At 44.9% G+C, this 25,703-nt stretch overlaps 1 protein-coding gene and 1 long non-coding RNA gene across 4 annotated transcripts in view; one reads left to right on the top strand and one right to left on the bottom strand.

Annotated features, from left to right (window-relative positions):
- The window catches only part of LOC107308781, a 118,806-nt gene that overhangs the window by 85,034 nt on the left and 8,069 nt on the right, over positions 1–25,703 (bottom strand). The window contains exon 1 of one of the 3 annotated variants that reach the window (XR_001552907.2): positions 11,522–12,063. The exons of 1 other annotated variant lie outside the window; for it this stretch is intronic. This is a non-coding gene — a long non-coding RNA (uncharacterized LOC107308781). Of the gene's footprint in view, positions 1–11,521; positions 12,064–25,703 lie in introns of those variants that run through there. One more of the 3 variants, XR_001552906.2, reaches the window with a different exon arrangement.
- The window catches only part of XIRP1 (xin actin binding repeat containing 1), a 45,243-nt gene continuing 31,500 nt past the window's right edge, over positions 11,961–25,703 (top strand). Inside the window, exons 1-2 of the mRNA XM_015852901.2 lie at positions 11,961–12,049; positions 14,860–15,012. The gene's annotated coding sequence lies outside the window, so the exon portion shown is untranslated. The remainder of the gene's footprint in view (positions 12,050–14,859; positions 15,013–25,703) is intronic.

Raw genomic sequence — 25,703 nt, 5'->3', positions numbered from 1 at the left:
CATCAGAGACTACACAACCCAAAAGCAGCCTCTTTTACAACACTTTCTTAAATTACTTAGCACCCCTCTCTGACATTCAACACCTGACTGTCAGCCTTCCTGTTAATGGGAGGTACGTGCCTCCTAAAGGACCAGTTATCTCAAGTAGATATCAAAGGGTTATGCTGAGACTGGAGCACACACCAGACCATAGAATCATTAAGGTTGTGAAAGATCACCAAGATCACCAATTTCAACCCCAGCCCACCCCCACCATACCCAGTGACCACATTCCTCAGTGCCACATCTCCACGGTTCTTGAACATCTCCAGGGATGGTGACTCCATCACCTCCCTGGGCAGCCTGTGCCACTGCTCTTTCAAAGGAGAAATTATTTCTAATCACCTGAGCATTCACTTCTTGGTCACCTTAGTACAGGCTCAGCAAGCTCCCCCATGCCAGTGCGGGCACATGAGGTGGAAGGCACAGTCCCCACAATGATTCTCTCATGGCTTCATCTCCATCTGTCTCCAGGCTCCAGAAATCCTAACATAACAGCAGGAATCCCCTAGTTTTGAGTAAATCCCATACATGTAGAGGGAAGGTGCAACATCTGTGCAACATCTGTCTGAAAGTGCCTGCTGGAGCTGGATGCAAGGGTAAATATCCCCTGCTGATGCCATTGGTTTTGCAGCTTCCTAACAGAAAGCAGTACCAAAACATCAAAGGTTGAAATTCTTCCCTGGGAATCTTTAGGTCCCATTTTGTTTGGGAAACTTCAAAATGTGGCATCAGTTCATGTGAACACATAGATTTTGTCCATTTCTCTGCTGCAGTGGTGACTTGGCAGCACAGCCAAGAGCCTCTGAATCCCCCTGGAGAATCAAAAGGGGAGAGAAAAAAGGAGCAGGGAAAAGGATAACAGTAGGGCAGGAGGGTCTGATATTTTTCCACAATCCAGAAGACTCTTTTTCCTTACAACCTTGTTTGGAGGCTGGAAGCTGCTGTTTAGTGAGCGCTGTCAGACAGCGGTGCTGGCAGGAGATGGATGAGCTGTGGTGTGGCTCTGCAGAAGGCACTTGGAGGCAGCATGATGTCAGGAGCAGCAGCAATGGGAAAAGGCAGCAGAAAGATGAGGTTGGATCAAAATGCTGGTGAGCGCCAGGATGTGAGTAATGGATTGTGCAGCAGAGCTATGCATGCAAAGAAGGCAGCAGAGCTCTGGAGTGCCTTTGGGCTGCGCTGACAGAGAAGGGCTGTGAGTGGCACGGGACTTGCCTTTGTTGCCTAAAGATCTTGGTTCTACCTCCTGTGAGGTATATGGATGAGCCATGACTGCAGCCCAAGTCAACCATTTGGGCTGCTCACCAGTCCGAAGAGAAGCCTAACCCTGACTCTAACCCTAATTCTAACCCTAATCCTAACCCAGCATCTCCCAGCATGACTCCATCACCTTGCCTGCTGTCAGACCCTTACCCCAGACACCAGCATTGCCATGCTCCACACATGAAAGACAAGGATGCTGAAAGGTTCACTTAGGTTTGTACAGTGCAGCATGTATTATGAGCTTGCTCTGAGTTTCCCCTCCTTCTTAATGTCACGGAGCATTTTCCCCTGCACCATCACAAAAAAGAGATTCGGGTGCAGTCCTGCCACGTGCTCTATGTAAAGCACAGATTGCTTTGTTACTGCCTATGGTTACTCCTGAGACATCTGATCCTGCCACCCTCAGCTCCACAATGATGCTCTTCTCACATCCTCTGTTTCTGCAGGACGTCAGTACAGACCTAACCTAGCCTTGCCATCAGATCTACTACTGGGTTTATGGTGGTCCTTTGTGGAGCCAGGGGTTGGACTCAATGATCCCTGTGAGTCCCTTTCCAATCAGGATATTCTGTTCTATGTTTCTGTGATTCAGACCAATAAACAAAGCTCTTTCTCCTCTCCAAGCCCTGGTGGCCTCAGTCATGCTGATTGCTGGGAATGGTCCCTGACCCACACAGCCCTTGAAGAGCCCCTGGGCACCAGCTGGGAGAGGATAAAGCCGCACCAAGGAGCGTGATGACAACTAAACTGTATGGACCATTGTGAATGGGTGCAGAGCTGATGCTTGGGTTACAGTGGTATTATTAATGCAGCCTTGGCAATTTTGGGCTCCCTGTGGACAACTATCCTCTCATGACAAAGAGGTCTCGAGGTGGGCAAAGCAGAGCCAGAATGAAGCACTGGAGGCTCACCTTGTCACCAGGACTTTTAATGGTCACAACATGTGCATTTTGCTGTTGATTTCCAGCTGTTTTCTCCAGGAATTCAGGAGAGCCAGGCAAACCATGGCCAGATATCTCCAGGAAAATCCAGATGAAGGAAATCCAAGCACAGACCTGGAGTGTTTAGCTATCTGTTTGCATAGCTAGCAATGACACGAGCTACAGCACAGCAAAGAATCGGGGACCTTGATGTGTCTCTTCGATCAGATGCAGACAGTAGCCTGTCTGGTTACAGAAAGCACTTTCTTTGATTAAAAGCTAATAAATATTCATCCCTTTCCTCCCCTGCCATTCCTCCCAAATCCCCAGAGATAAAACTTAGACAAGCAAAACTGGTTCATTTGTGATGTATTCCGGTGCATTGCTCCAAAACACTTGGAAACACTCCAGGTAACAATAAGGGGCTGTGAGGGTTGTGGATCATCAAGAAAAGAGCCAATACTTTGCATTCACTTAAAACAAGAGTTAGGTCATAAAGGACATGCTCATTATTAATGGCTGGTGTTGGGAAGTAAAGTATAAAGTGTACACAGATTCTTATCCCTAGCTAATTCTTCAATAAATTGGCAAAGATACATCACTGCCTGCAGAGTGGGAGACAGAGAGAAATTAGGTGTGGAGGACAGCTTAGTTTCCCAGGAATACAGATGTACTGTCAGTTGATGAAAACTGCAGCAAGGGGCAAAAGAAAGCAGATATATCAGTGGTGAAAGTTGCCTCCTTTTAAGGCAAGGAAAACTAAACTTTCATCAGGAGACAACAGGTCTGAACGGATGGAGATACCACAGCCAGTGTAACAGCATAGGAACTGCTGAGACCATCCTTGTGAAGCATAACTGTCCCCTAAGAGAAGATCTGAGGAGTTAAGGACAGGTTCTGCAAAGAAATGTTACTGGAGGAAACCAGTCCTAGTGCCTGTGATTCTGGAGAAATATGGAAGAGATGCACTAACATGATGTCACAACACGTGTTTAAAACTCAGCCCTACAGAGAAAGTCCCTCTTAAGGGCATTGGATGATGAAAATCTTCCCATCTCTGGATGGGAGCTTCTCCTGTATCTATCTCTACAGCTGCCATAACCTTGCATTTTCCCACCTTTTGGCTTTAAATCTGAGTACAATGCAATTATTTCTTGCTGAAGAACTGTCTTCATTCTGAACCGGCAGTGGAACCAAAGTCAGTCTCTCCATTCCAACAACAGCAATAGTAATGGCAGTAGCAATACTAATGGCAGTGATAAAAAGAATAAGAACAAGAATTGAAGTAAGAACATTATGATCATCATTCAGGTTGGGCATTATGAAAAAATTCTCCTTTGAAATAGTGGTGATGCCATGGCACAGGCTGCCCAGAGAGGTGGCGCAGTCACTGTCCTTGGAGGTGTTAAATAATAGTGGAGATATGGCACTGAGGGATGTGGATAGTGAGTGTGATGGGGGTGGGTTGGGATTGGACTAGATGATCTTAGAGGAAAAACCTCCACCTTCAATGATTCTAATTCAATAATAATAGTACTAATAACTTCTTATTACATGCATGGTGCTTGGGGCTTGAGACTGGGGCTCTGCTAAGGGCCAGGAGCAGCAGTGTGTTATCCATATTTCACATCTCACAACCCCACTGCCCTGCGGAGTCACATCTGACAGGATCAACAGTCCTTAGCATGCAGAGCTGAAATCTTCATCCCATGATCTCCACTCTGTGTAAGCTCAAAGGAGCTTGTGTCTACTGACTGACCACATAAAAACCAAGCATTTATAACCGTCCTTGGATGTTAAAGCCTTAAAATAGAGGCTGACAGCAGAAACAAGTAGAAGATGAAACATTGCATTTTTTTCAGCTTTTCTAATGGCATCTCCCAGCTTTGCAGATGCTGCTGGGCAAACAAGGAGCAAGCAACCTCATGGCAGCTTTTCAGCTGGCAGGAGCACCATACAGCCCATGTTGCTGGCCAGATTCTCTACTGAGCTGAGATTTGCTTGGCATGGTGGCACAGCTGGTCCCGAGAGAGCCCACAGCTACTCTCTGATCCTTCAACAAGGTCCAAGCCAACCCCATAGAGCTGGCAGCTGCCCCATCAGGGGTCAGAGCACTCCAGCCAAACTTCGTCCCACTGAATCAAGCTGCCTACCCCATGAAAACACATTGACTCTATTCAGGACTCTCCTTGTTGAGGTCAAAGAAAACCTGCAAGCAACTTCAAAATAAGACCCTAAAAAGGTCCGCATAGGGCTGCCCAAATGGTATAATTAAACCTTATGCTTGATTTCGTCTTCAAGGTCCTCCAGCCACGGCAGCTCAGCAGGAGATAATGAGGAAAATACTTGAGTAAATCTGGCTGGGGAAAGTAGAGTTTTAGATGCAATATCTCCTGACTAACATCTTTTTTGGTGTACTTTCTACGTGTACATATACAGGTGTGCATGTGTATATACATCTCATGATACATTCCAGTCTGTTGGGTAGGTCTGATTTCTTCACATGATTAATTTGCATGGCTCTCCATGACAGAAAATATTATTCTACAGCACAGGGGGAAAAAAATGAAGCTTTTCATGAGGAAAAATTAATCTTGGATCTAGAGACTTTGCTGAAAAATTCCTTAACGCTCCCAGATGAATTTGTGCATTTATTTGTTGTTTCGCAAGAGCCCAGCAATGGTCCTTTTGTGCTCTGTGTTCAGAAGGGGTAGGCTTCACAAATAGCATGGTTTAATGCACTGTCTTTAATTAAACTGTTCAGGATTTATACCATGTATCAGAATCAAGCCCACTGCAGCTATATGCAAACACATTATTAAAAATACAGAGTAGAACATGACCTTCTTCTCCCAGTGCCCAGGTAATGAAGAAATGAGGACTTTGCTACCAGAAGACCCCCTTGGAGCACATTTTCAGAGACATTAAGTAAAGGAGTCACTCCAGCATGGCCTCCAAAGGGAATCCCAATCATTAAAAATGACATTTCTGTGTTATGTGATGAATGGTGATTGAGCTGACAGTCCTCATCAAGACTGAGGATTTATCCCACCAGAGCACTGATATCAAGAGAAGCAATCCCTTTTATTTAGAGTTCGGACCAGCTCTCCAACACAGGGATGTAGTGCAAGTGCTTGGTTTCCAGGGAGTCCTAAGCTCTGTCACAATACCTTCTCAAAATCCTCCCACAAAGCCACATCTTGGCTTAACTCCTTTGGGTCAATTTTCGCTGCTCCAGGAGCAAGTATGTTCCAGTTACTCAGAAATCCCTAAACTCCAACAGCATCATCAGTCTTACAGAACCACAAATAACATTTCTTTCCACCTGAACCAATGCTCTTCTTGGAGGTGCGTACTCTGGTCAGGACATCCTTCCCTAAATCTCTACTTGCCTCATCACAGAATTATAGAATATCCCAAGTTGGAAGGGACCCATAAGGATAAACAAATCCAACTCCAGGCTCCACAGGACCACCCAAAAAAGCAGACCATATGTGCGAGAGCATTGTCCAGATGCTTCTCAAACTCCAGGAGCTTTGAAGAGATAACTGCATCTGGACATCCCGTGATGTCCCATTCTATCACCCTGTTCTATGATTCTATGATTCTATCCCACCCCATGCCAGAGTAGTGCAAGGTCAGGCTCTGAGATCTGGAGGTGCTCATCCTACTTTGGAGACTTATTTTGGAGCATCAAACCCAACAGATTAGCTGGTTCTTCTTGTGTGTCACCATAGACAGGGCCCACCAAGCTTGATTTCATCACATCAGTCCTTATTTGTGAGCAAAGTGCCCGTCAGCATCTGGCTGAAAAACAGCACTGAGCTGCTGCTAGACACTCTAGACTCTAAATCCTCAGATGCTCTTGTCATTTGTCATACACAGAACTGTCTCATCTACTCAAAGAGGAAAATATGTAAAAGCTTTTATAAGTGAGAAGTGAAAAGCCAGCTGTTATAAATCAGAATTGCTTGCTAAAAAGCCTCAACCTGATGCAACCAGATTATTTTAAAAACTCTTAGCAAGTTATTTGACTTCTGCTTCCTTTCCATTGTGGCCAGAGGTCCCGGATCCCATCACGTTTGATGGCATGCAGAGCAGGTCTGCACTGTCCAAGGAAATCTCTCTATAGTCAATAAATTGCAGACCCCCTCAGAGCCTCCTGGGGCACTTAACTCAGACAAAGAGAAGTGATGTATTTAAGAGTTCTGCATTTTCTAAATTGCAAGGCAGCAGGGAAAAGAAATGCCTATAGCCACCAAGGCTCTTGGTTACTCAGAAAGGGAAAGCTTTCCCCCTTTGCACAATCTCTGAAGTATGGCATGTGGCCTAATTATATAATTACACAATAGATCAGAATTGCTTCAAAGGAACTGTTGTGTTCCATCAGGTACGTAATAAGTTTATAGTATCAACTAATTACTCTGTTATATAAAGGCCCAGAATGACTTTTAAAATCAACAGTCAGATCTCCCAGGCTATCGAACACATATTGTTTTGTTTGGAGATTTTTTTTAATACCTCATTATGAAGGCAATGTAGCTTCCCCCAGCCTTTCTAGGGGGGATATAAATGTTAATACTATGCAGAAAATGCTGGATCTAATACTGAGTTGGTCTACATCGTCTTTACTAACCTCAGTGGATTATTTTAAATGTCGGCAAAATCCAAGTAGTCAGTGGCTCAATCCACATTAACTGAGACTGTGGGGACACAAAGACATTTGAATGGCTGTACTTTAAGCAGATACTGCAGAAAGAAAAAGAAAAGAAAAGAAAAGAAAAGAAAAGAAAAGAAAAGAAAAGAAAAGAAAAGAAAAGAAAAGAAAAGAAAAGAAAAGAAAAGAAAGGAAAAGAAAGGAAGCAAAGGAAAGTATAAAGGAAGGAAAAGAAAGGAAAAGAAAGGAAAAGAAAGGAAAGAAAGGAAAGAAAGGAAAGAAAGGAAAAGAAAGGAAAAGAAAGGAAGAAAGGAAAGAAAGGAAAAGAAAGAAAAGAAAAAGAAAAGAAAAGAAAAGAAAAGAAAAAGAAAGAAAAGAAAAGAAAAGAAAAGAAAGAAAAAGAAAAGAAAAGAAAGAAAAGAAAGAAAAGAAAGAAAAGAAAGGAAAAGAAAGGAAAAGAAAGGAAAAGAAAGAAAAGAAGGAAAAGAAGGAAAGAAAGGAAAAGAAAGGGAAAGAAAGGGAAAGAAAGGGAAAGAAAGGGAAAGAAAGGAAAAGAAAGGGAAAGAAAGGGAAAAAAAGGAAAGAAAGAAGAAGAAAGTAAAAGAAATCAAAAGAAAGGAACAGAAAGGAAAGAAAGGAAAAAGAAAGGAAGAGAAAGGAAAAGAAAAGAAAAGAAAAAAAAGAAAAGAAAAGAAAAGAAAAGAAAAGAAAAGAAAAGAAAAGAAAAGAAAAGAAAAGAAAAGAAAAGAAAAGAAAAGAAAAGAAAAGAAAACTGTTGTAGGGTTATTATCAACTATTGGCTAAGAGAGAATGAACTCCAGGCTTGGCTGACTCTCTTCAGTGGAGAGCAAGTGCATACTGACAGAAGATACATTGCTGTTCTGCTTCCCAATCATTTCTACTTCTCTGAGTAAAGATGTCTGGTGGCCAAAGCAGCAGGAGAGCCTTCAGTTCACAGGTGTAGATGCATTGTCCAAGCTCCAGCCAAGCCAGCTGTGCTCTGAGTCCTTTGGCCACATACTGGGCTTAGCTTTGTGCCCTCTCCGCCTGCTCAAAACTGCAGGATATCTCAGTGGCAAATCCTTGCTTTCCTAAAATTAATGGCAAAAGTCCTCCTGATCTCAGTCAGGCTTGGAGATGGACACAGAGAAATGCACTTCACCATGAAGGGTATCTGCAGCACTCACATGGTTTAGTGGGCATGGTGGTGTGTTGGTTGATTGTTGGACTTGATTTTTGTGGTCTTTTCCAACCTCACTGATTCTACGATTCTATGGTCAGCTGGTGAAGTTTGCATGTCTCCAATCCTAACACTTCATAATGATTTCTTGCAGCAGAGAGCCACAGTCAAACCATCCCATCAAGCATCTGAAATGACCCCAGGACTTGGTACAAGGCCAAGAAAACAATTTATTAGCCTGCTCCAGCACAGTTTCCCAGGACAGAGATGTGCATGTCCCACAATGGAAACTTACAGCCAGATGGAGAGGCCCTCCAGCCACACCATTGCACCCAGCCATGCCATTCCCATCAATCAGCCTACCAATGGGGCATGGTTATAAGAGGCAATTAGTGACAAGTCTTCATCTTTGAGAAGTCTTCTTAATACAACAGGTAAACAAACAAAAGAAGAAATAAATGGCAAGAAATATGTTTGCTTAGTGGGGCTCGTAACCCAAGGACTCAAAAGACAAGTTGCCATTTTGCCTGTCATTAAAGCAGTTTCCATTTGCTTCATATTACTTTTCCCCACATTTAGTTTGGGAAAAAACATTGTTGTCAACCCAGCAGGTACCTCACTGCTCCACCTGCTTGTCCTTGCATCAAGAATAGATCCATGTAACTCCAAATAACTCTTTATTTAAGACAAAAAGTCAGTTTGCACTCAACATCTACCCAAGCACCTTATCCCTGAACCTCCTACCAATTCCCAGCTTAAAGGGAGGGGAGAAGGGAGACAAACCAGGTCCCAGAAAAATACTTCCCAGACAAGTGAGTGTGTAAAGCTGCAAGGCACAGGGACTTCCATGGTAACTCTTTGTATAAACAACACCAAACAGCTTGAAGTAGCTGCTTTCCTTGCAAGGCTGATGAACAAAGTATCTCTGTAGCTTGGCCAACACAGCAAGCTCCAGCCAAATGTAAATAGCCCGCAGGGCTTTTTGGCACTTTGCACTCTATTTTGCATACAGCTGGTAATGTTTTAAAGGCCAGACCCAGCCAAGGGTAATGCTTCCAAGAACAGAGAAGGAAACACTTTGTGTACAGAAAAGGGTCTCAGGAGAAATCAGTGAAATCTTAAGACCTTTTGTGTTTCTTTCTCCGTCCCCAAATCAGCATGCTTCGTTCTTACACTAAGAATTTCCAGAGAGCCAGGTAGGCTGCTGAGATGTCAGCAGTGTGTTCTGGACCCAAAACACTCATTAAGAAAGGTATGAACTTGGAACCTGCAAATACATAAACACTTGCTGTGTGTAGGTTAAATCCTGCTGAGCACATCCGTGACGTATTTCAGTGGAGAATCTGCTGAAGCCATCAAATATGTGTACAACATGTCTGAGATGACATCAAACAAGGATCAAAATTGTATTAAAGCACCTAGAGATGTCATTTGGATCTTCCAAAACTACTAATCCAGGGAAATACTGTGATATTTCTCAATGTCAGGATATTGTTCAACTTTTGAGTAGACTTTAGCAGGACCTGAGTCTTGTGTTGGGTTGTTGGGTAGGAGGGAAACAGTTTCTTTTCTCAAAAACCACTAAACCCAGGCTGTCCAAGAGCTGGGTCTTGCTGATGGGCCAGGATTTGCCTCTTGATAAAAAGATGAGAGTCTGGGAATCCTCTGTTTCTGCTTACTGCCTTAGCACTGGCATTTAGGATAAAAAAAAGGCAAAATTTGGTTCTCTAGCATACTCTCCCACTCTCGGCTGATGGGATAGAAGGCTTGGGAAGATAAGCCAACAGAATGAGCAGAGCAGAGTCAGACTGAGCACACAAGGCTGAGGCAGGCAGCCACATAGGATTAGCGCTGTGGTAGAGATGTTGTTTACCTTTTATTATCTTGTTTGCAAAATCACAGTGCACCAGCATGGGCATTTTGCCCACCTGGTCCACTCCCTTCAACCTCATTCTCTGTGTTTGGTTGTGTTTGTACATCAAGGCCATCATGTCCTCGAGGGAGGTTGTCCTTCTGCTAGCTGTCCCACTCACTTGATTATTCAGGGCTGAAAGATGGGCTTTGGCTGAGTTAGCAGCAGCCATTGAAGCTGGCAGGAAAGGGGAATATGTGCCAATAACTCAAGAAAGCGAAGCAAAGATGACGTGAAGAAGAGTTATCACTGCACCATCAAGTGAAATAGAATGCTCTTCTTGTCACAATTCAGTGTACCCTACTTTGCATCTTGCAAACATCCATCCTTCTACAAGTAATTCATGTGCAGGGCTGCCGAGAACTACTGGGATAGACCAGAGACTGCATGTTGCTGTCAGATATGTCCTGAAAGAGATAGGCAGGTGAGTACAGATAGGCTGCACTCACCTGTGTTCGTATTGTTTCTGCATATAATGGGCCAAAAAGCAGAGTTGGGATCTACCATGAAAACCATGTATTTGACTTTTCCAGCTGGGGATGCACACTAAATCTCACTGTTGGCTTTAAAGGCAACTCAAACCATTCCTCTCTGCTCAGGGCCTCATTACCTTCTCTCTGACCAGCTTTGATGTTTGTGTGTTACATAAGAGGATAAAACCCTGCTGTTGTCAGATACCAAGGAACAAAACTGTCTTTGGCCAAGGACATGTGATGATACAGGTTGCAACATTATTGGCTTTACAGGAATGTAGTTTTTCTTTTCCAGAAAGTCAGTACAGATTACGAGGATCTACAAATATGTACTTAATGGCCTTAAGCTGCACTTGAGGAGGTTCAGGTTGGATATTAGGAAAAAAATTATACTCTGAAAGAGTGATAATGCATTGAAACACACTGCCTGGTGAGGTGGTGGAGTCACTGTCCCTGAGGGTTGTTCAAGGAAAGGGTAGATGTTGCACTGGAGGACATGTTCAAGAGCAGGCACAGGCACGGGTTGATGGCCAGACTAGATGATCTTTAGTCTTTCCAACATTAATGATTCGATGATTCTACAATTCTAAGGGAAAGTACCTTTTCTTTTTTTACCCTAAAAAGCAAAATATTGTTCTGTTCTAGTCCTAGTAAGTGATGAGCATACATGCAAATGTGTCTGCATATGTTCTTGTACAGAGTGTCTCTTGAACCTGTCAGCCAGAAGCAGAGGAGGATATTTCATAGACAGTTACTCTAAGTGAACAAAAACAAAGGAGAAACCAATTTATTGGAACCCATTTGTCCATAATAACTTTGGAACCCAAAGCAGTGGCAAGCCAGAGAATGTGAGAAGAATAACAGGTTTGTTCAGGGTGAGTGGAAGTTCTTAATGTGGGAAATTATGAACATGAAATATAAAATGAAAAATAGAAATCATGAGATACTAATTCACAAGATTAGGGGTCTGTTTTTGCCTTCTTGTCATGTGTAGTCCCATGTCCAAGTTGACCCAGCAGACACTTGCATAAGGACAGGCTTACACAGCCACACTCTATGTGAAGAGTTACTCACTGTGTACAGAGCTCCTCCAGCACTGCTCCAGTCATGGCATCAAGATCTTTGTCGTCTGTTCTTTGAGCAAGATGTGGCCCAAAATGCTGAGAGAGGTAAGGCTTAACCCCACCAAGAGCCTCCAGCTGGCTTGAACATGGAGGAAGCCAATGGACAGGTAGGCTTGGCCCTCAGTGATGTCAAAAAGGACTTTCTTCTAGAAGTCTCCATGGAGATGGAATGAGGTCACTGCTGCCCAGCTGCAGTACCAGAATCTATCCCTTCCCACTCCAGGGTGAAGGAGGCAGGATGGCCTTGCAAGACAGGCGAGCACAAATGGCTAACAAAGCAAGATAAATATGCGACATAAATATGTGATGGTGCAGGAGGCGGTACCATAAACTTATTTTATTGCCACTTGTCTGCAAAGGCCAGCATAACTCACTCCCTTTGCCTCGCTCTGTCATTCATGAATAATGAGATTGCCCAAGCACATGCCAATAAAATCCTCCTCATGCCCTGCACCAGGATGTGTCAGCTCTGTCTCAGGTAAGAAAATAAAGAGATGGGGATTTTTAATGGCAATCGAGCTTCTGCTCTCCATACCCTGAATATCTGATGTAGTGTTTACTGATTACCAATACAGTCTGAAATTTCATGTTAGTTCCTCTGGAGCTGCTCTCTGATTTAGCCCCTGTCCTATGCTGTGAGATGAACACAGCTGCCCACAGCTCCTGCAGGCAGAGAAGGTAACCCTTACCACCCTAACACTGTGCATAGGCTTCTCACCTGCCCCTCAAGGCGGTGAATTTGGGTGCTTTCTTCCTCATCCCCCGCTCTGAACATCCATATTTGTATAACCTGCTCCAGCCCATGTAGTGAGTGAAACAGGGAATATGGCAAGGAGAGACAGAGCCTTTTTGCAGAGTTTCTTTCTGTAGTCCATGAGGGTAGTTTGCTACAGACCCATGCATAAAGAATCAGTGGACTGTGGTTGCACGCTGGGTGATGCACAGGCAGAGCTGGTCCACAGGACTGGTTCTCTTTCCTGTTTCAGATTAGCACTTCTGTGTCACTGTGGTCACAGGGGAAAAGGAGAGCAGATGGTTCTTGTTGCCTTCCCATTACTGGGTGACACAGCAGTGGTTCCCCAGGTTGTGCAGCCTGTGTCAACCAATATCACCGCAACACTGCTCCATCTGGGCTGAGCTAGAAGCCATAAATCAAGGTGTCCACCGCAAGTCATAAGGGGATAAAGCATCCGCAGTAAAATTTCTCTGACAAGTAGTCACAGCTGAGATACCACTTGATGGATGGCAGCAGAATCCCCGATGTAAGTCAATGGTTTCTCCGTAGCTGTGAGCAGGCTGAACGCTGTTGTGATTGTCATGGCTTTAGAACCTCTGCTTCATCAGGTACTTGAGAGGACGTACCCAGTCCAAACCCTACACCACTCCTCAGAAGCAATTCAGTTTGCATCCTATTCCAGCTGCCTCCACCTAAGGAGGGCAGCCAGGGTCCCCAGTAGAGGAAGGACAGAAACTTGTGGAGCAGGTTCAGAGGAGGCCCACAATGATACTCAGAGGGCTGGAGCACCTTTCCTATGAATAAAGGCTGAGAGGACTGGGGTGGTTCTGAAGAAGAGAAGACTCTGAAGAGGCGTTATAGTGTCATTGATGTCTATTCCACCCAAACCATCATGTGATTCCATTATTCTACAATTAAGCCACCAAACACAGACACTTTGGTCTTCATCATCTCCCAGCCCACGTAGGTAGAAAGAGCTAGGTCATTGCTTCATCTACCCAGGCTGATTTTACCATGGCAAAATCCCACAGTCAGTGTCAATTGAAAAGAGGCCTCCAAGCAGTTTAATCTCCATGGATTGGTATATAACAAATTACAAGAAGTATTAAAAAGTGTTTATACAGGGACCATGTATCTATACCAGATGCCATGACACAGGGCACTCACCTCATCAGATTACACACCCTAGAACTGGAGCCAACACCAACACTGTGTCATTTCCCCATCCCTCAGGACAGGCTGGTTCCCAGGGGTAGGCTCAACAGATACAGTAGAAAACCCATGCTCCAATTAAAACCAAACACTCCACAGGTTATTTTCAGGATGGTGGGAATGTCATCGATCTCCTGGGAAAATCCCCAGCCAAATCAGGATGTACAATCACCCTTTGATAAATATTCATCCTCATTTATGAGATGTTCATAAATGTTGCAGCAGGGGCTGTAACAGAGAAAATAGTATCAAATATGGCTTGGGAAAAAATAATCAGGACATGGCTTCCTGAATCTCTTTCTTTTCCTGGAGGTACAGGGAATTTCCTTATAGATATTAGGTACATCTCATGCAGATCCTGGTTCTCCACATATCAGTCCTAAGAATTATTTGGGCCATAAGAATTGAGATTCTCATGGGTACTTTCCCAGAACTGAAAAATTGTACCTCATGTCCTAAACCACTTATAGTATCTCAAAAGCAAAACGTGAGTGCATAAATACACTGAACTGGAACAGATGCGTGGCTGATTTTATTTTTATTTCCTGTTCCCCGCCTTGAAATTTTTCACATAAAATATAAATTGTGGTTTTAGTCAAAGGGAATGGTTGGGATTTTGGCAAAGGTTCTTGCATTTGAGATTCTGCTAGGTCTGTACTGAGTAGGATTTGCTGGTGGTTCCCACTGATGATTCTCTCTGGCAAAAGGAAACAATACATCACAGGGTCCATTGCTCAAGACACAGTCTGCTTGGCTATCTCAGCCCACAGGGGGTGAGAAAGAGCAAAAAGCAACCCTTCATAAACTGCCACGGCTCCGGACATTGTCAGGCTTATGCACCAAAAGTGAGACTTAGTGAGTCTTAAAATATGCTTATAGCTAGACTTGTACTATGGTCCATTTCTTACTCTCCATGGTTTCCCCTCCTGCCACACACAATCCAATGTCCTAATCCTTAATTCTCTATCTAGGGGACAGTGGGACCTGGCACTGCCTGAACAGAAAGGTCCCACTAGCAGCCTACTCTGCACTTTAGTTCAATACAATAACCCTGACATAATCACGTCACAAACCTGCCCATGTTACTCTTACTGTATGAGACAGAACAGAGTAGAAGAGTGCTGTGATCTGCAATATAGCCACACACCACTTAGAGCTTACACACTCAGAGATTAATGCTTCAGAAGTAGCCTTCACATTGAAGAAGGCTATAATGAACACTACTGCAAGGCAAGCTCATCCATTTCAGTGAGGCTCTTCTCATGGAAAGCAAAATAAGCCCAGAAATATGTGAAGAAATACCCAATCTAAGACTATATGTGGAACTGGTTATATTTTAGATTCTGCTTGCTGGAGCTCCAGGCAGCATTTAGAGTCACCTGTATGTAGATGCATGACTTGACATGGCACACGTCCTGAATGCACAGCCAAAGTGGGGATATGCTGAAGAACTCTTATGAAGCTGAGGATTTCACTGTCGGAGAAGCAACCAGGTGAGGATACTCTGAAGAGCATGGAAGTGACAATCTGAGGGCCGTGAGCTAATGAGCAATACCTATAAGCCTCAGAATGCAGCAGTAAGTTACCAGACAGCCATGATAACACCCTGCAGAGCTGGAAACATTCCCTGTTGCAGCTGAGTAAGAGATGTCTCACCAGGAATGTGACAGACTCACACTCTTGGCAGAGGGGACAGGGAGATGAAGCTGTTAGCAAGCACCATGCAGGGGCTCCTGCACCTTGTGTCCCCAAATAGTCTTAGTTGAATATAAGGAGAGAAATCAGCTCAAGTGTTCAGGAGGATTTCAGATGTACTTCATACAGGGAGATGCTAGAGAATTCCTTGGAGACATTCAAGATCAGGCTGGATGAGCAACCTGATCCAGCTGTAGGCACCCTTGTTCACTGCAGGGGAGTTGGTCTTTAAGGGCCCCTTCCAACTCAAATGGTTCTATGATTTTATGACCATCTATGAATGAGATCCTCTTGAGATGTATAGTGTTGGATCTGTAAACCAAAAGCTGTCATTGCTGCAGAAAGCTACATGGGCGGAAAAAAAACCATAGTGTAGTGCTTACCCTTCAGCACTTTGGCTTTATCTTCACAATAATGTGTCTTCCTTCTGATACAGATTAGATCAACACTGACAAAGTGGCACGTGATGGAGTATAACAGGGTCAGACAGACAGAGAGCTGATCTGATAATGTCGAAGCAACCCAGTCTGATGTTTTGGGGATTTTGTTTTTGTTCTGGTGCAGAAGACAGAGCAAACCCAAGCAAATGGAAATAGGGGAGGTCTGGCCATTCCCAGGCATCTCTACCCATAATTGTATTTTTATTTATGTATTTCTGTGAGTTTAGAAAATGGCCCAGATCACACACCAGAGTCATTAGGAGCTGCCCAGTGGGTGGGATTAGAAGGATTAGAACTGTCCCTGGAAATCCTTGCTTTTTAGGTCTCTTTACTGTTACTGCCAGGTAGCCTTGGTAAACTCACACAACTCATATTCTGTCCCATCTCCTCCATTAGAAAGATTACATGACTCCCTCTTTCCAAGGCAGGTCCTCATTCAATGCTAGGCTTTATTATTGTTGATATTTTTCCTGTGTTGCTGGATGAAGCACTGAAAGACTACATCTTGGGGAAAGAAGGGGCAAAGAGTGAGGGCCCTGTTCCGCTTGGGTTTATAACCCCTTGCATATTCAACAATATATGTAATTGAAATAAAGAAGGGGGCTGGAGGAAAATTCCAGCCTAATTACGTACTACAATGGTGCTGTGCTGCTTCTGGGAGAGCAGCCAGCCATCTGGAAAGAGGTTCAACTCTCAGGAGGGGCAAGCTGACAGGACAAAGGAGAGAGGGCTGGAGAGTAAATACAACCAGAGGAGGGTGGCCCAGCTTCAACCAAAACACTGCAAGATTGCCAGTACCAGCCAGCATGGACATGGCAGCCATGTAGCCAGACCTGAAGGTATATCTAAGCACTTAGGTGCCCTGGGCTGATCCTTAAACTTGCTCAAAGCCTTGCACCAGGAGCACACATAGTTCAGCTTCTTGCTAGCCATGGGCTATCTGCAAGATCTTTTTTAGCCAAAGGATCAACCCAACACAGCGCCTATAAGCTCCGCTCCCCCTGGGGTACCTTGGAGGCCATTTCAAAGAGTCAACCCAACACAGTGCCTAAAATCTGTGCTTCCCTCTTCATCAGTGCAAGAACAGGACTTGTCTGCAGCTAATGCACTACCAAGATGCTGTTAAAATATCTCCCATCTTCTCCCCATTGAACAGATGGCTTATTCTTATTGCACAAGTTCCCAGAGCAGAGGTGGGACTGCAGGACTGCCTTACCCATGTTTTACTCACATGCATGAGGCTTCCCTAGCTAAAAGCAGCAGCTGGGAACAGTTAACAGAGACTGAACTCACATCCTTTGCAGACACGGGATGGTCTTCTCTATCTTGGCACACAAAGCCAGCAGATGAGGGTGCCCTGGCAGCTGCTGTTTGAAAACACTGCTTAAGTGACTGTGAAGAGCCAGATGGACTTAAGCCCTGAAGACTGAAGTGCCCTATTTAGCCATGAAGCAAGGATGCAGCAAGAGAACGCAGCCTTTGCATGCATGTTGTCTCACTGTTCTCCAGCCCTAGTCTGGAGGACTCCTTCAAGCCTGGATCCCCAGACCCATTCGGACTTGCCAACAAACTGCCAGAATCAACTTGGGGAACTGTGCAACCAAAAGCCAACACATTTCACCAGCCTTCAGATGGTAACAATCCATTCCAGCCCATGAGCCAGCAAGCAGGGAGGGAAAAGGCTCCAAATTTCATTCTTAATCCTTCAAGTTATTCATTCTACCCCCATTCCCCAGCATTAGGAAGGCCAGTGTTCCCTTATATGGTCAAGAAAAAGTGGAGAATATCTGCAATACATTCTCACATCCATACTCAGCTGAGCCTGGCCAGCATGTCCTTGTGAATGCAGAGGTTGTAACTGCCAAGAGCTGTGGAGTAAATGCCTCCACCCTGCTGTGAAAGGCAGGCACGGGGGGTAAATAGATATGGGTAGAGAAATTGCTAAATGGATTGCATTAACCAACACTACCCATGGGTTTATGAGATCTGATTCAGGATGTTTTCTCGTGCAAGCATGGAGCACAGTGGGAAATGGCAACTTGAATATGTGAAAACAACAGCAGGAAAAATTTGCAAGGCCAAGACCTTGAGAAGTATCTAAAGTAGGGCACGTAGATCCCCAAAGGACCCCAAAGAACACCAAAAGGACCTGAAAGATCCTGCTTACTAAGGTAAATGGGTGTAGGTTCCCCTTGTGAAATTCTCTAGGATCTTGATGATTGGTATGAGAGTCAAGGTTGTAAACGGTGGAGGTTTAGGAGAAACAGTTCAGACAAGTTCTTTGGGGAAAAGGGGATGAAAGCATTGGCATCATTCTTCCAACAGAGAGCATGAGGGCAAAGTATTCTGTATATGAAGATGTTGATGTTGCCACATTTCTCTGCTCATAGAGAACTAAATGCCATTTTGGAGTTTCAAAGACCAACACTTCATGGGTGCCCCATATGAAAGCTGTCCAGGGAGTTCTTGCTTTCTTCCTCCAATGGATTTGGTCACTTCTTTAAACTGTAGCACTTCAACTTGTTCCAAGTGTCCGGGGAGCATCCTGTTCCAGAGCACAGCTCCACACAGCAGAAAACGATCTGATTTTCAGGCAATACCTTTCCCCCTGTATAGCAGTTTCTCCAAGACAGATACCTTAAAGCTTCAAGAGTCTCTTCAGTTCAAGAGTCTCTTTTAATAATAACAGGCAGTAATGCATCAAACGTCATCCAGCACTCATAAAAAGAAAAACAACCAGGCACTCTACATCCTACAGACTGTGCAGCCCCAGGAAAACCCAAAGCCCTACTGTCATGATGGACAGTGCCCCAGTCTGTCTTGATTACAGCTGGACTAGATGATCTTACAGGTCTTTTTCAACCTTGATGATCCTGTGACTCTCTCCTGAAGGCTGTACAAAGAGATGTTGCTAGCAGAGTGTTCTGTGCTCTTCTTTGGGTCAATCCTGCTCTTTCAACTAATGTTTTGCTCCTTTTTGTGAGCTCTGTAGTAACAGCATCCCTGGCCTTCAAACACATAATCTTCCCTTATGTTGAAACACAGGTGATGGGAGCAGGATGCATAAGGAAGGCTGGGCAGTGGCTAATTGTGTTCTATTAAGGAACAAGTAATTAGGTGTGGCTGCAGTACTAGCTCTCATACCTACAATCAGAGGCAATTATGTTGTACAGGTGTCCCTTACCTCTGCTCCTCTGGGGACATCCTGTCTGAAAACAGCCTCACAGGAGGCAGAAAGAAGAGAATGAACCAAGATCCTAAGAGTGAGCCAGCACAGGGTGGGGGTATCAAGGCTCCTGCACGACGCCCACTGGAGCAGGGAGTACCAAACCTGTCCACCTCCAATTTCAGGCTCCCATCTCCTTCTTTTAAAAGTATTTCCCGTGGATTCAGTAATTGGAGGCAAGTTCCCTTTACTATAGATCTTCACCCAACCTTCTCCCGCTGCTGGGGGAAGAGGAGAGAAACGCCTGCAGAGGAGAGCTCCCAAAAATAAGGTGGACGCGCCCTCTAGTGTCGTCGGAGGAGACAGGGTGTCTTTGTTCGCTGGAAATTGGTGGTGCACACACTTTTTCTGACCCTTTTTCTACAAGTCGCTAATGCCATCACTATCGTAATGGCACTCATCCCGCTTCAGTGCAGGGGAGTTGGGTTAGGTGGCCTTTAAGGGTCCCTTCCTACTCAAAGTAGGTTCGATGGTTCTATGAAAGGGTGGGAGATGGGAGAAGCCCATTATTCAAAGTAAATGTGTTGGGAGATGAGTACAGCAAGCTTATTTTTGCATGCTGTATCCTTTCCACAATGTGATGCAGTTGAGGAATTGGCTTAAGGATCATTGCACTCCAACCCCCCCCCCCTGCTGTATGCAGGGCCACCAACCTCCATAACTAATAAGTTATATCTAGTATTTGGAAAAGAAAAAAAGAAAGAAAACTATTTGGAAATAAACAGTAAGTCACCAGCCTCTCAAACCTGCCATCCTCAATGGACTTCCTTTGTTGGGCGGACAAGGTATTAGGAGGTGCCTGTGGCCATTTCACAGCAGAGTGAAGTCACAGGAGTAGTGAGTGCTCCATCCCTCAGGATAAAGGGGCTCCAGCAATGCAGAGAGAGGAAAACACAGCTTGACGAATTTAGACATGAAGACAAGACAGAGATTGGGGCTGTAAACAAAGAAACTAAGCTCAGAATCACAGAGAGGTCACAAACAAAGGGAGGGGGAAACACAGCAGGGCTCCGTGCCCCTGCAGCTGATGGTTTATTCCCACAACAATCCTGACTGAAGGAAACTGAGCAGAGAGCAGCACTGAACCCCAAAAGCACTGAGTGCGAGCTGTGCTCGCTGCCTCCTCTCCATCATCAGCTCGTGCTTGCGGTTCCCAATGGGAATTGCCTTGTCAGACACACGTGAAGCTCCGGAGGGCACAGAATGCATCCTGCCTGCTGACACGCTTCCAGACATCCCCACATTGCTGTAGACAGACAGCAGGGATGTCCCCAGAGATGTCCCCAGGGCTCCATGCTTTCGACAGCTGCCTGGGAATGCAGAGGGATCCGCAGCAATGTGGTGCTGTGGGATGCTGCAGGCAGCGTCTGAATCCTTTAATATGCTGTTTGTCACGGATGGAGATCTGGTTGTGCATTTTGAGCAATGCAGAGAGGCTGTAGGGGGAGAGGCTCCTTGGGGATCTCCTAAAGGCACCTGGATGTGGGACCCTGCTGTGGTTGGCCCTGCTGGGTCAGACAGATGGACCCAGTGGTTCTGCCACCCTCAGCCACTCCAGGATTCTATGAGTCTCTTTACAGGAGATAAAGGTTATTTTTCCCTTATTTGGATGTGCTTAGGAGAATAGGCTAATGGGTCAAGGGACATAGCACTCACTGGATTTTTATGGTATTGAAAGAGTTCTGCTTGTTATATGCAGGGGGGTAAAATGCATTGGTATAAGGACACGCCTTTCAAACTGCTTCACTCACAGACACAGAAGGGTCTTCTCTTCATTTAGAATCATAGAATCATTAAGGTTGAAAAAGACCTATAAGATCATCAAGTCCAGCTATGAACACACCTCCACCATGCCCACCAACCATGTCCCTCAGTGCCACATCTCCATGGGCCTGGAACACCTCCAGGGACTCCACCACCTCCCTGGGCAGCCTGTTTTGTACCAAGTCCCCTTTCCTTTCAGCCAAAAGAAGCTCTGCCAGGAAGAGATTCTCCTACGAGGTGTATAAAAGCTCACCAGCTATTGGTGTGATGAGGTGAACAAATAGACTTTGCTAGAAGGGATCTCGTATTTTCCAGACACTGTCTCTCCTCCCTTTCAAAGCCTCACTGTAGCAATCTCTGGTTAGTAATAACAACAATAATAACCCTGAATAAATCTCACTCAGATCCCCACATCGTTATGCAAATATTTCCTCCTTATTTGCATCTTTGCAGAGGATCGTACAGATAGAAAGTCAGATCTGTTTATTTGCAAGCTGGCAATGCAAAGATCTTCAGAATAAATACCATAGGGCTGAGGAATACATGTCCTCAATGAAGATTTGTGGCAATGATGTGTAACAAAATGGATCTCCAGCCAATCTACCAACAGCCAATAAACCATCGCAGCCCACTGCAGAATGGACAATATTTGCACCTTCTAACCTACAGCTCATTCCTGTGTCTGATCTTGAAAGTCTAACCAAGCTTGGTTAAACGTGAATTTGAGAACAGCGAGAGTGAATCTGGATGCAAGCATGACCAGTGCAATTCTGATGCATTCCCAGTTCCCCGTCCCAAAACTCTGTATGATTTCTGTCTGTGTTCCAGGAGGGAACTCAGCATGGGGACCCATAAACAAGCTATAGACAGTATGCAAAGGTTCATTTACCAGGGAAGGGAGGGCAGAGATACTGATGGACTGCTGTTGCCTTTCCCTTTCCTTCAGCATACATCGCAGCAGTGCATATTCTCCATTCACAAAAGAAAAGGTGGAAAGCAGAAGCATTTGTCCCATCTGATGGCTGCACCCAGCTCTGATGTATGCCCACAGAGCACAACAGCACAGGCTATGCTGACTGCAGTTTGCTGTCACACACACTCACAGAGCCCCGCGGCATCTTAGAGGCAGCCAAGAAATATTTCCTCCTCACAAGATATGTACTTTTGCTGGTTTTAATTTCCAGAGCTTCCCAGAGGGGAAAAGAAAAGATAGTTTTCAATGAGGAACTAAATACTGAGCAATCTGTGGTTTCTTGTTACGCTGGGGAGGGTGGTAAAACTTCCACCTCCAAAGGCTTCTGTAAAACAGTCTCAGGTAATCATTCTGTTTCTTAGGGAAGGACCCATGAATGAAGCACATGGCCAGCCCAAAGGGATGCTGCAGTTCCATATGGTGATAATAAGGTGGTTTGTGCACAAAAGATTGAAAAGGCAAAAGATGGAAAAAGAGAAAAACAGTGAACAGGATGAGCTGACATCCTCATCTCTAGAATAGGCGTGGGGTCTACGCAACATGGACACACACATCTCTGGTGTCAGGAGATTCAGTGTGGGCACTGAGTCCATTTAGGAGATGGAGCAAAGCACCATTCTGGGGAATGAGTCACATCCTAAAGCAGGGAATGGATACACCCAGGGCTTTGAGATAGATACACCACAAAACACTGTGGGCATTGCAATGAGCCCATAGAGGTGCAGGCTTTGAATCACCAATCAGATCAGACTGCCCAGGGCACCATAAGCACCTCCAGGGATGAGGCTTCTTCAAAATACTATGGGACCTGAGTCCTCATTCCTCTGTCTGGCATCTACATGATGTTGATCATCACCATAAACTTGTCAATGGATGTTCAGGATGTTTTCCACCCATAAATCTCATCAGGCCCTACAGGCTACGCTGGTGCTACTCTCAAAATCAGACCCTAAAACCTTAAAAGGAAGGCCATTGGAAATCGTCTCTCTTTCGAGTATGTTGGCCCTCGTGTTTCATTTTCTAACAGCTTAGGGGGTACTTCACACACCATGCAGAGGTAGATGAGCTGGGGCGAACACATATGTGAGCTCCCACCCCAGCACGTGTCAGTGCATGGAAGCTCATTAGAATGGACCAAGCACTGTGCCAGCTGTAAATGCAAAGACAGGTCTTTTCAAATAAGCCCCATTAGTTCCACATGTGCGTTTGATAGATAATTTCTTGGCTACTTAACATGAAACCAATAATTATGGAAATGACTGCTAGGATCCAGATACTCTCCATAAGAAACAGATGGAGAACGGAAAGAAAGTAATGCAGGAGACTTTGCAAGGGCTTTTTCCCTCCTCCAGTGCACCCATCCTCAGTAAACTGCTAGTGCATAGCCCTGCCCAGCAGAACAAAGGGAAGGAATCAGCTCTGCCAGCACCAGCATGGTGCCTTGAGAAATGGGATTAAACACATACTGTGCAGCCACACTTGCAACCCTGCTGCAAACAACTCACCATGTCCCCCCAAAAAATGGGAAGAACACAAAATTTGGCACTTTCCTCCACTGATTATCGCCAGCTAAGAATTTTCTGACAGGGGATCAAGTCCAGAAAAGACATATTGCAACCAGCATGTTTTTCTGCATCAGTCTGTTTATAACTAATAGCAGATTGTTATTCAGAACCCACACTGATTTATTCCTTCTTATGCTCACTCACACCCTGCACCATCCCCACACCCGGGCATGTGACAAACAGGGTGCAAATGTGCATGCAGCAAAGGCACATGTTTCAGCTGGAAATGGCTGGGACATGGAGGTAAAGAAAGGAGAGCACACGCATTTATAGAGGGAACACAGCTATCACAACAGCACTATACAACTGCAAAAAGAAAAGGAGAAAAAAAGAAATGAATAGAGGTAGTTACATAAAACACAGGCCCTGTCTGTTCAGCACAAATCTTGTGTGGGGGTAGGTCAATTCACTCGACACAGCTAGAAATAATTGTCTGCGTTAACCATTAATAGGTCCCCGTTCAAAGTTCCCTGCCATCTCCTCCATCCTCTGTCCATGCCCCCTGTGCTTGCTTCCCATGGCTGCCTGTCTGCTGCCTGCCCATGTCCATGCCCACACTGTAGAGTTCAGTGGCACCAGCCCACACTGTCAGCCCCATCCAGCCAAATAGCAAATAAAATCCAAAAGAAAACATTGGGTGCTTTATTTTGTTTGTTTGTTGTAGTGTGGTGGCCAGGAAATAACTTTCTGGGAATCTGATAGAGCCTCACAGTGCTCAGAGTAAAGCTACAGGACAACAAGGAGTCAGTGTCAATGGGGAGACCTAAGTGCTCTTTACAAGTGAGGGTTGGTCTCCCAGGTAACAGCAATGGGATGGGAGGTGGTGGTCTCAAGTTGTGTCAGGGGAGGTTTAAGTTGGATGTTAGGGAAAATTCCTTCTCAGAAACAGTAGTAATGCACTGACACAGGCTGCCCAGGGAGGTGGTAGGGTCACTGTCCCTGAAGGGGTTCCAGAACAGTGGAGATGTGGCACTGAAGGACATGGGTTAAGTTAATTGTGGTGGGGATGACTTGGGGTTGGACTTGGTGATCTCGGTGGTCTTTTACAACCTTGATGATTCTGTGATTCTATGATTCTAAGGAGCAGAGCTGTCACCTTGCAGAGTTGTTCTTCTCATGCAAGGAATTTCTTGGATCCTTCCTGATTTCCTTCCATCTCAGGATATGCTATGATTCTCTTTACTTTCAGCTCCAGCTACTGTGAGTCTAAAAGAGAGAAAGAAATCATCCCTTCTTTTCCTTCAAGACCAGCTGTCCTGTTTTCAGGAGGTACAGCATCCACCTTGTCGCAGCTCACAAAAGCTCCCCAGCATGAACAATTAATTTCTGCCTTCCCGCAGATACTTGCCAGCAAAGCAAACCCAGTGCGCAGCTACCACTGAAGACTAAAATCACTGTGAGCAGAGCAAAGCCTCCAGCAGAGATGGTAGCAGAAGAACCAGCCTTCGGCATTATGATCCTGGCAAAAACAATTTCAAAATACACTTTATCTAGCGAGTGTGCCCGGGAGCTACACAGAGAATTGCTTCATGCAGCCTTTTTATGGAGAGAGGAACTGAGTAGTCTCTGAAATAACTCACGCATCTTTTAACAGCCTCTATTACTCACTATTGGATGGACAGCAATGTTCATTGTTTCACGCTGTCAGCCCAATCCTTCTACTCTAAATTAAATCACTAAAAAGGAAGTTTCACAGCTTCAGAGCCCTGGTTTGCCCGTTCAGCCAAATCCCTTCCGTCCTCCATCAGATTTGTCTCATAGCAGCCCAGCAGCTACTGAAGTCGCTGACATTTTCCCATCAAAGAATCATACATTTACAGCATTGTTAAAGGTGGAAAAGACCTCTATGATCACACAGTCCAACCCCAACCCACCTCACCATGCCCACATTGCTCAGTGTCACATCTCCATGGTTCTTTAGCACCTCCATGGACAGTGACTCCACCACCTCCCTGGGCAGCCAGTGCTACTACATCACTACTCTTTCTGAGAGGATTTATTTACCTCTAATATTCAACCTGAAATGGTGCAAGGCATCCTGCACAGTGCTCCAAGAACCAAATCTCACCCAGTGGGAAATAACCAGCAGGTCAGGGAGACCCTGGGGGCACAGAGTGAAGGGTTCAAGCCTTGTATGCATCTGAGCATGTATAGAGCCAGAGCCATGCTCTAGGTTGGTCCTTAGGCACTAGTGCAATGAACATACCTGAGGGCATAAGGAATCAGAATCACTGTACCCACAGGAGAGAGAATTAAAGTCATTCATGTTCCTTAGGTTTTTTTAAGTGCTGGAATAAAAGCTCAGTAAGAGCTTTCTAGTTGATTTGGTTAGATTTGAATTGGAACTCGTGGAGAATTGCAAGCTATTACTTCATAAAGTAATGACAGGTGGTCAGTGCATATATCCAGAGCTCTGTGTTGCCCTAACTCACTTCTAGTATCAAAGGTTTCTCGCTGAGCTCAGACACTTTTGGGTAAATCATTTTCCAGTTTTGATGGCAAATGCAGCCCTTCTTGTTCA

Source organism: Coturnix japonica, chromosome 2 (assembly GCF_001577835.2).
Source record: "Coturnix japonica isolate 7356 chromosome 2, Coturnix japonica 2.1, whole genome shotgun sequence".
In the NCBI taxonomy this organism is placed as follows: domain Eukaryota; kingdom Metazoa; phylum Chordata; class Aves; order Galliformes; family Phasianidae; genus Coturnix; species Coturnix japonica.
This window is presented reverse-complemented; position numbering and strand designations above follow the sequence as displayed.